General features: G+C 41.6%; 2 pseudogenes; both read left to right on the top strand.

The window, feature by feature from the left end:
• Positions 1 to 6858, top strand: part of LOC117454773 (membrane progestin receptor alpha-B-like) — a 12283-nt pseudogene extending 5425 nt beyond the window's left edge.
• Positions 6859 to 8663: 1805 nt separating this feature from the next.
• LOC117454813 (membrane progestin receptor alpha-B-like) overlaps positions 8664 to 10000 on the top strand; it is a 14545-nt pseudogene continuing 13208 nt past the window's right edge.

Raw genomic sequence — 10000 nt, 5'->3', positions numbered from 1 at the left:
GATGTAGAAGAGACATGAAGAAGAGGGGCACATGTTGATGTAAGAGACATGGAGAGAGGGACGCATGTTGATGTAGAAGAGACATGAAGAAGAGGGGACACGTGTTGATGAAGAAGAGGGACACATGTTGAAAGAAGAGACATGGAGAAGAGGGGACCATGTTGATGTAGAAGACATGAAGAAGAGGGACACATGTTGATGAAGAAGAGACATGGAGAAAGGGGACACATGTTGATGTAGAAGAGACATGAAGAAGAGGGAACATGTTGATGTAGAAGAGACATGGAGAAGAGGGGACACATGTTGATGAAGAAGAGACATGATAGAAGAGGGGACACATGTTGATTAGAAGAGACATGAAGAAGAGGGGACACATTTTGATGTAAGAAGAGACATGGGAAGAAGGGGACACATGTTGATGTAGAAGAGACATGAAGAAGAGGGGACACATGTTGATGTAGAAGAGACATGAAGAAGAGGGACACTGTTGAGTAGAAGAGACATGAGGAAGAGGGGAACAACATGTTGATGTAGAAGAGACATGAAAGAGGGGACACATGTTGATGTAGAAGAGACATGAAGAAGAGGGGACACATGTTGATGTAGAAGAGACATGGAGAAGAGGGGACACATGTTGATTCTAGAAGAGATAGAAGAGGGGACACATTTTGATGTAGAAGAGACATGAAGAAGAGGGGACACATGTTGATGTAGAAGAGACATGAAGAAGAGGGGGACACATGTTTGATGTAGAAGAGACATGAGAAGAGGGGAGCACATGTTGATGTAGAAGAGACATGGAGAAGAGGGGACACATGTTGATGAAGAAGATGGGACACCATGTTGATGTAGAAGAGACATGAAGAAGAGGGGACACATGTTGATGTAGAAGAGACATGAAGAAGAGGGGACACATGTTGATGTAGAAGAGACATGAAGAACGAGGGGACGCATGTTGATGTAGAAGAGACATGAAGAAGAGGGGACACATGTTGATGTAGAAGAGACATGAAGAAGAGGGGACACATGTGATGTAGAAGAGGGGACACATGTTGATGTAGAAGAGACAGGAGAAGAGGGGACACATGTTGATGTAGAAGAGACATGAAGAAAAGGGGATACATGTTGATGTAGAAGAGACATGAAGAAGAGGGGACACATGTTGATGTAGAAGAGACATGAAGAAGAGGGGACGCATGTTGATGTAGAAGAGACATGAGAACGAGGGGGCACATGTTGATGTAGAAGAGACATGAGAAGAGGGGACACATGTTGATGTAGAAGAGGGGACACATGTTGATGTAGAAGAGACATGAAGAAGAGGGGACACATGTTGATGTAGAAGAGACATGGAGAAGAGGGGACACATTGATGTAGAAGAGACATGGAGAAGAGGGGACACATGTTGATGTAGAAGAGACATGAAGAAGAGGGGACACATGTTGATGTAGAAGAGACATGGAGAAGAGGGGACACATGTTGATGTAGAAGAGACATGAGAAAGGGGACACATGTTGATGTAGAAGAGACATGAGAAGGGGGACACATGTTGATGTAGAAGAGACATGAAGAAGAGGGGACACATGTTGATGTAGAAGAGACATGAAGAAGAGGGGACACATGTTGATGTAGAAGAGACATGAAGAAGAGGGACAGATGTTGATGTAGAAGAGACATGAAGAAGAGGGGACAGATGTGATGTAGAAGAGACATGAAGAAGAGGGGACACATGTTGATGTAGAAGAGACATGAAGAGGGGACACATGTTGATGTAGAAGAGACATGAGAAGAGGGGACACATGTTGATGTAGAAGAGACATGAAGAAGAGGGGACACATGTTGATGTAGAAGAGACATGAAGAAGAGGGGACACATGTTGATGTAGAAGAGACATGAAGAAGAGGGGACACATGTTGATGCAGAAGAGACATGAAGAAGAGGGGACACATGTTGATGTAGAAGAGACATGAAGAAGAGGGGACACATGTTGATGTAGAAGAGACATGAAGAAGAGGGACACATGTTGATGTAGAAGAGACATGAAGAAGAGGGGACACATGTTGATGTAGAAGAGACATGAAGAAGAGGGGACACATGTTGATGTAGAAGAGACACGAAGAAGAGGGGACACATGTTGATGTAGAAGAGACACGAAGAAGAGGGGACACATGTTGATGTAGAAGAGACATGAAGAAGAGGGGACACATGTTGATGTAGAAGAGACATGAAGAAGAGGGGACACATGTTGATGTAGAAGAGACATGAGAAGAGGGGACACATGTTGATGTAGAAGAGACATGAAGAAGAGGGGACACATGTTGATGTAGAAGAGACATGAAGAAGAGGGGACACATGTTGATGTAGAAGAGACATGAAGAAGAGGGGACACATGTTGATGTAGAAGAGACATGAAGAAGAGGGGACACATGTTGATGCAGAAGAGACATGAAGAAGAGGGGACACATGTTGATGTAGAAGAGACATGAAGAAGAGGGGACACATGTTGATGTAGAAGAGACACGAAGAAGAGGGGACACATGTTGATGTAGAAGAGACACGAAGAAGAGGGGACACATGTTGATGTAGAAGAGACATGAAGAAGAGGGGACACATGTTGATGTAGAAGAGACATGAAGAAGAGGATTTTGCATAATAGGTGACCTTTAACATCTTCTCCGCAGGAACCCAGTGTGCGTCTCTCAGCTACCGACAGTAATGGCGACCACCGTGATGGATAGAATCGGGCGAGTGTTCATCAGCCTGCAGCAGATCAGGGAGGTTCCCCAGATGCTGAACGAGGCCGCCCCCTCCATGCCCGGCACCCTAAAAGACTCCGAGGTTCCCACCTACTTCAGAGAGCGCTACGTCAGCACCGGCTACCGACCGCTCAACCAAAACTGGCGCTACTACTTCCTGTCTTTATTCCAGCGCCACAACGAGACCATGAACGTCTGGACTCACCTGCTGGCGTTTTTAGTTCTTCTGATTAAATTCAGGCAACTCGCTGAGACTGTGGACTTTGTCAGTGATCCTCATTCGTGGCCCTGTTGATCCTCATCGTGTCTTCCTTGATCTACACGGGTTTCAGTACAGTAGCCCACCTGCTGGGGGGCAAGTCTGAGCTGTGCAATTATAGTTTCTTCTTCCTGGATTATGTTGGGGTCGCGCAGTATCAGTACGGCAGTGCTGTGGTTCACTTTTACTACGCCGTGGAAGAGGGCTTCCACAGACACGTTCATGGGATCTTCATGCCTGTCGCGACCTTCCTCAGCTGTCTGTCATGTCTGGGATGCACCTATGGGAAGTACTGCAACTACAGACGTCCCATGTGGGTGCGTAAGGTGTGCCAGGTGGTGCCCTCAGCACTTAGCTATATGTGGGACACTAGCCCTGTGGCATATCGATTAATGTCATGGTATAAGAACAGCGATGATCCAGCGGTTTTCTATCATTTTGGCCAGGTGGCTTTCTTTCTTAGCTGCGGCTTCTTCTTCACCTGTCCTGTTTTAGAGCGATGCTTCCCTGGCCGGTGCGATTTTGTGGGACAGAGCCATCAGATATTCCATGTCTTTCTGTCTTGCTGCACCCTGTGTCAGATCCATGCCTCCTACCTTGACTACGTGGGCCGCAGGGAGCTGTACTCGCGTCTGCATGGCAGCGATGAGGCGGGTCTCTTTGTGGGACTGTATGTGTTAGTGTTAATTGGTTGCTCACTTATTGTTTTCTTAATGCTAAGGAAAGTCAAAAAACTGCTTGGTTGCAAGTCCAAATAATAGACGAGAGATTGTAGGAAAGGCATTCATGTGCCTTTATCGCCTCAGACTGCCCATTTTCCGAAACCCTAATAGTCAGAGAAATGTCCCCATTGCTTCAATTGTCGAAGGCGTCGAAGGCCTTTAATTGCCTACTCTGCCTCTGATTGGATAGTACTTGTTGCCTTTATGTGTTGGGTTGTTTAGGTTTAGACATTCGATTAGTGTGGTTCTATGCCGTTACCATAGGGATAACGGGCAGTTGCACACATGGACATTCAGATAAATGGATTTTGGGTCGGGACATTTTCAGACAATTGGAGTTTTGGAATTATAGAAATTAGGGCCCTAGAATGTTGGGTGTTTGTTCTTGGGATAACAATCTATCAGACCAACTGGCTTTGGGTCCAATGGGAAGATAAATGTCATCTGAATAATGGGCCATCAGAGCAATGGCGTTACCCATGACAGACAGGGAACTAACCATACTGTATACGCTTGTTTTATGTAAATACTTGTTTCATTTTGCATATTTCATAACTGTAAGGGCCAGAAAAAAAAGGGGCGGCGAGTATTTTGGGACTGAATTGTATTTGTATAGAGTTTGTGAAAATATCAAAGTTTTAAAGCATCAGCCAAGACTGGTACATACAACTTTTTACAGCTCATAGACATTCAAAAGATCAAATATATAACCGAGAAACGAATGTGTGCTTGTTGCAAGTTCAGACATCACCAGAAATCTACCATTCATACCGTAACTTCAATGTTTCTCCATGCCGGGCCTGGTCATTTGCACATGTTATGATATTTGGCATACAGGTGGTGCTGAGCGAGTGTTATTTTGTGAATGATGCCCTTCTCAACCGCCAAATACCTGCCATCAGATAATTGCACAGTGTCCAGGCTCTTCTGAGAGGATTTAAGTTGCCATTTTCATGGTGTCGTACATGTAGTTTGGACTTATGATGACATTTCATTGCTAGTGTATTACCTACTATGATAACGTTGGCATGCCCCCAGTCGAATCAATATTCAGCCTTGGACGGGGGCAGCGGTTAAAACCTATTTAACCCGTGAATCAATATCAGTTTGTGTATGCCAAATTTCAACATGTTGTCAGTGCTTTACCTTTCACTCTCCTGTGTTAATATGACTGCTTAACATGGACTCTGACGGCTTTGAAATGAGCATAGATAACTTGTTTCAGTTCCCCGTCATAAAGGGATGTCTGACAGCAAGGTAAAGCAGTAAAAGTATTACAAAAGATAGTGTACACTTAAGCTAATTATTCTCTCATACAACCCTATTTTGAGAAATGAAAACTATCTAGTTAACATGTTGTTTTGCTAGCTCCTTTTTAGATATAGCAATACACTGCCTCGAACTATTTAAGAAAGATAGATATTTTACGAGGGATTTAATATATTAGAGTCTTATATATTTGATGAATGTTTTGTATGATCACTGTATTGTGTCTTATGGGGAATCTTGAATGCTTCCCTTTTATTCCATAAGGGGAGAAGTGAATGTTGGTAAACGAGGGTACGTATTACAGATGAAGGTACCATATTATTTTAAATCTATGAGAGGTTACCCGTAGTGACCAAGATGTGAAGAAAGAGATTGAGTTATCCCTTCGATGCCCGAGTGACTGGACCCTACACTCTTCCATAAGTGGGTCAAAAAGGACCCGTATTAGATTTTTATGCCATTTTTTCATTTTGGTTAAGAAAACCACTTGTATAATATTTAGTATTATATTTTGGTTCACACTAGAAATACTTTATATTTAATTTTTCACTATTTATAATTTTAGACATTTTTTTTACATTTTGAAAAAATACGTTTTGAACATATCGATGCAAAGATCTCCGCTATTCTGAGACCCTCACAGTATTCCAGTCCCTTTTTAAGACTCATCTCTTCTCCTCTTGTCTACCCCCAAGCCCCCCCCCCATCAATCCATGCCGGTTGATCAAGTTTGATATTCCTACACCCCCCACCCTAACCTTCCCTTATATTGTAAAGCGATTTTGAGTCCTTGAAAAGCCCTATACAAATATAATGTTATTATTACACTGACAGGTTTCAGATCTTGCTGTGTAAAATAATCTTCCCGAGAGGTGTCACTTGTGATGTCGTCTGTGTGTTCTACAGTGAATGTATTCCTGACAGCAACAGGTGATAAGAATCAAAGGTTCCCATAGGAAATGCATGCGGGTAATTTTTGACCCACTTATGGAAGCTCGGGGTAGCAATACAAAAACTACAATTTCTTCAAATGTACATTTAAAATGTGAATGGCATGATATCCAACACATGTTTTTGAGGAATAGCTGGAATATGAAATGATAAAAAAATGTAATTACAAAGATACTTCAAGAAAACCACCTTAATTCAAAAAAGACCCACTTATGCATCTAAGGGTTAAACAATTATCTTTTGGAGACAGAGTGTGAAGGCAGATATGATCTTTATAAAAGCACCTTTTCTTCTCATAACCTCTTGTGCAAAAAGGGCGTGTTGACCTTTGCACACTAGTGTACACTTGTCAGTGACAAAGCGGTCATAAATAATGGTTAAAGCTCACATATACCGTACTATCTGATGCTCTGATTATTTTTGGATTAACTTGGACTCTGATTGTGAATTGAGCTCTACCTTATTGTGCCTTAAGTATTTTGATATGAAACTGTTATTTCTGTTAATGCACTTTCATTTTCTCAAAATGATCTCAAACCTGTATGAGTTGTATTTTCCTTGCTATAGCCAAGTGAAGTTAATGTTGTTAATACTGTTGTGTAGGTATAGATATGTTATGTTTAACTCGTATTATTACCATCAAAGTATCAGCAGCTCCTGCTTCTTAGATAGGTGGACCCAGTGGCGATCCTAGAGTCTGTGGGGGCCCTGGGCAAAAATTCACTGGGGGCCCCTCGAATCAGCTTTCATCACCATCAGTGGGCCCCCCCCCCCCCCGACATGTCGTTGCAGTAAATTAAAGGGTGTTTCATGTTGTCGTTGCTGTGGACCTTCTTAATCTCCCTTCTTTGGGGGCCCCAAGCAGTTGCCTGCCTTGCCTGTTCGCAAGGGGCGCCCCTGGGTGGACCTACATGAACAACACAATATTATGCAAAACAACAGACTAGGGCCCTGGGGGGTATTTTCTTCCTCCACTGAATATAAACCCTCCTGTGTGCCTACATTTCTCACAATACTTTACCTGGAACATGACAGCATGTAATAGTCTGCAGTGCAGGCTCACACACATTCACGATGTGACTTTGGGGCAGGGCGATTACTAGAAAGAAGACATTTTTATAAGGTGAGAACATTTGTTTTGTGTCCTTGTGTAGTTGTCTCTGTTAATTTGAAATTGCAGTCCGTTTGTGTCTTCTTATAGTTCATTTGAGTATTTGTAGAATGTCTGTCTATTTGAGTTGTTTTGTGTCCTTTTGGAAAATATGTTAAACTATCATTAAGAAAAATAACTCCTGTAATATCCCTGGGTTAGGCTGCAAATGCTCGACATTTAACTGAAGCAATTTCTTGTAGAGATGTTAAGAAAGAATGGCTCTTCGGCCTCCATAATTGAACTACAATCACTCTGTATTTAAATAATAGCTGTCAGGCAGTCTGTACCTAAACTGTGTGATCTGTGGTCAGATCTGCTGCTGCTTGTCATAGCCTGTTTGTCAGGTCTGTGTGTACTGAATGAACTCTGAATAGATTCACTCACAAAGAATGTGCCAGGGGAGTTCACATCCACACAGCCAGGACACCTTTCATGCCTTGCACTGCTGGTAAATCCCATTGTATTCAGATTCTAATGCAATATCATTTTTTTTTTACGATTGTGCATCGACCGAGGCATTGGATTGAATTACCTGAGATTTGACGACACTTTCCAAATATCTTCTACATTAACTACAATATTAAGGTGTCAGTGAACACACCACACAACAACTTTCTCTACTCAGTCTGACCACGTTATACAAGTGTACTGTGTTAATGCACCTCACGTCTGAGGGTTTCTTTCACACGATTATTGTTCTCAGAAAAGCACCTTCTTCCTCCTGAATGACCCACCCGGCCGCTGTCTAGAGAAATACACCGCAATGCAGAGTTTCCGGTATCGCTTTTCAAAATAAAACACGTATCGACGCGTAATGGCAGTGGCAAGCTCATGGCTGTATAAAGGAAAGGGCTTGCTTCTCAATCTCAATAGTTCTTGTATGTAAGTTACTGCACCAAAGCTTAACAATACTCTAAAGTAAAACTCCTCTCGCCTGCTTTTTGGTTGATTAACCCAGGATAGATCAAATATAGGTTTAACATTTAAATATAGGATAACTCATGTGCCAAATCAATCTGTATGCACGAATGCAAGACGTATGGTTACGTAGATTTAGGATTACAATTTTTGTAATTGGTATTTAGTATATTTCACCATTTCAATCTATATGTGTTTTTCCAAGATTTGGATTCAAGATGTTTGTCTTTAATCTGGTTATATAAGTACAATTGTGTGATATTCTTGCTATTTTTGATAGGATAAACCATAAAAACATCTGAAATTGATTAAAAAAACACAAGGCTAAAATGAAATTAAGATAACAACTCTAAATAAATACATGCATAGCCGATTATATACTATTTTTATGCCTGACTACTTTTTCATTGCTGCTATTATGGAGACTACACAAACAAGCAATAAAAGTGATTCCTAGTCAATGTTTTATTTGACGTTTACATTCCATTAAAAAACATTTAAGATCCATCTAGTATTGTGAATGAAAGGGATTCCTTTCAATCAAGCTTTTATTTTTATGACAGAAACCTTAACTTCCGGTTGTCTTTTAAGTAAATGAAGTATCTTGGAGTTTCTCACTTCTGAACTATATTCAATCTGTCAAATATTTTCTGCCTCGGCGGGCGGAGGTCGAGGAGGAGGAAGACGCTTCAGCTGAAGGAACTCAAACCACCAACAAGTGAGTGAAATGTCCGAAAAATAAACCTGTTCCAAAGTGATGCGCACGAGTTTTAATAAGTATCTTGTTAGTTTTGAGACTGTTGAGGAACTGTCTTAAACTGAACAGGGTTCAGACATTTATACAGCATGCAAACGACTGACTTTAAAGGACTCAACTCAGTCAACGAGGTTTATACCAATACTCGGTCATTGGTAGACAGTAACGAAGTACTTACTAAAGTAGAAGTACTGTTATGAGGTACTTGTAGGCTTACTTAAGTACAGAGGTGGAAAGTAACTAAGTAGTTCTACTCAAGTACAGTACTTAGTGGTTTAATGTAACTTAGTACTCGAAACTACTTTGAGGTACTTGTACTTTACTTGAGTATTTCCATTTTCAAGATTCAAAGCTTTATTGTAATGTGCACAGCAGCTACAGTGTATACACTGAAGTCTCAGGCTCCTCCAACAGAGCAACATGAATTATATGGGACATAAAACAGATAAAATAGTGCAAGACAATGTTTTGAGATGTGCAGTAAAATACAAATAAAATAGAAATAGTGCCAGAAGAGCCTATATACAAGTACATGGAGTATGAGATGCAAACAGGTGAATGTTATGGATGTTCTTTAGAGAGTTCTGTTTGTGTACTTCTACGCCACAAGAATCTGATAGGTAAATACTTTTACTCCACTACATTTATTTAATACCTTGAATTAATTCACAGATGTGGATGAATGATGGTAAATATAATCAAGTGTTAAATCAGACTTTAGTTCCACCTGGAGTAAATCCACCAGCTACCCTGCAGTCTACAAAGTACTTCAGACTAGCTGCACCTTCACCAGCTTTGAGAACACTTTCATGATCAATCATTATAAAACATATCATATCTCATATAAGTACAAGCAGGCCGGCCCGTAGCACTGGCGTTATAGATGTTCGCCTAGGGCGCCAGATCTGGGGGAGCTACGCTGGTAGCTCTGGGAGGGAATTTTTTTTTTTTTTTACCGTTGGTGCTCATCCTAATTTTCGGCCTTGATGTAACAATATTCATAATTAAGTAAATGTAACACCCTTTTCATCCGGTTACACTTTTCATTTGCCCTGTACGATGGGCCGCTGGTAAGTGAATGAGAATGGGGGTGTTGGCTTATCTGGCGCCCGCGGCTCACAGCCAAAGTGCGAGCGTGGAGCGAGCAAGAGAGAGAGAGAGAGAGAGAGGGCGCACTGGTACCGGCGCTGTTGTTATTAGAATCTGCTAAATCGG

Source organism: Pseudochaenichthys georgianus, chromosome 11, assembly GCF_902827115.2.
Source record: "Pseudochaenichthys georgianus chromosome 11, fPseGeo1.2, whole genome shotgun sequence".
Lineage (NCBI taxonomy): Eukaryota > Metazoa > Chordata > Actinopteri > Perciformes > Channichthyidae > Pseudochaenichthys > Pseudochaenichthys georgianus.
This window is presented reverse-complemented; position numbering and strand designations above follow the sequence as displayed.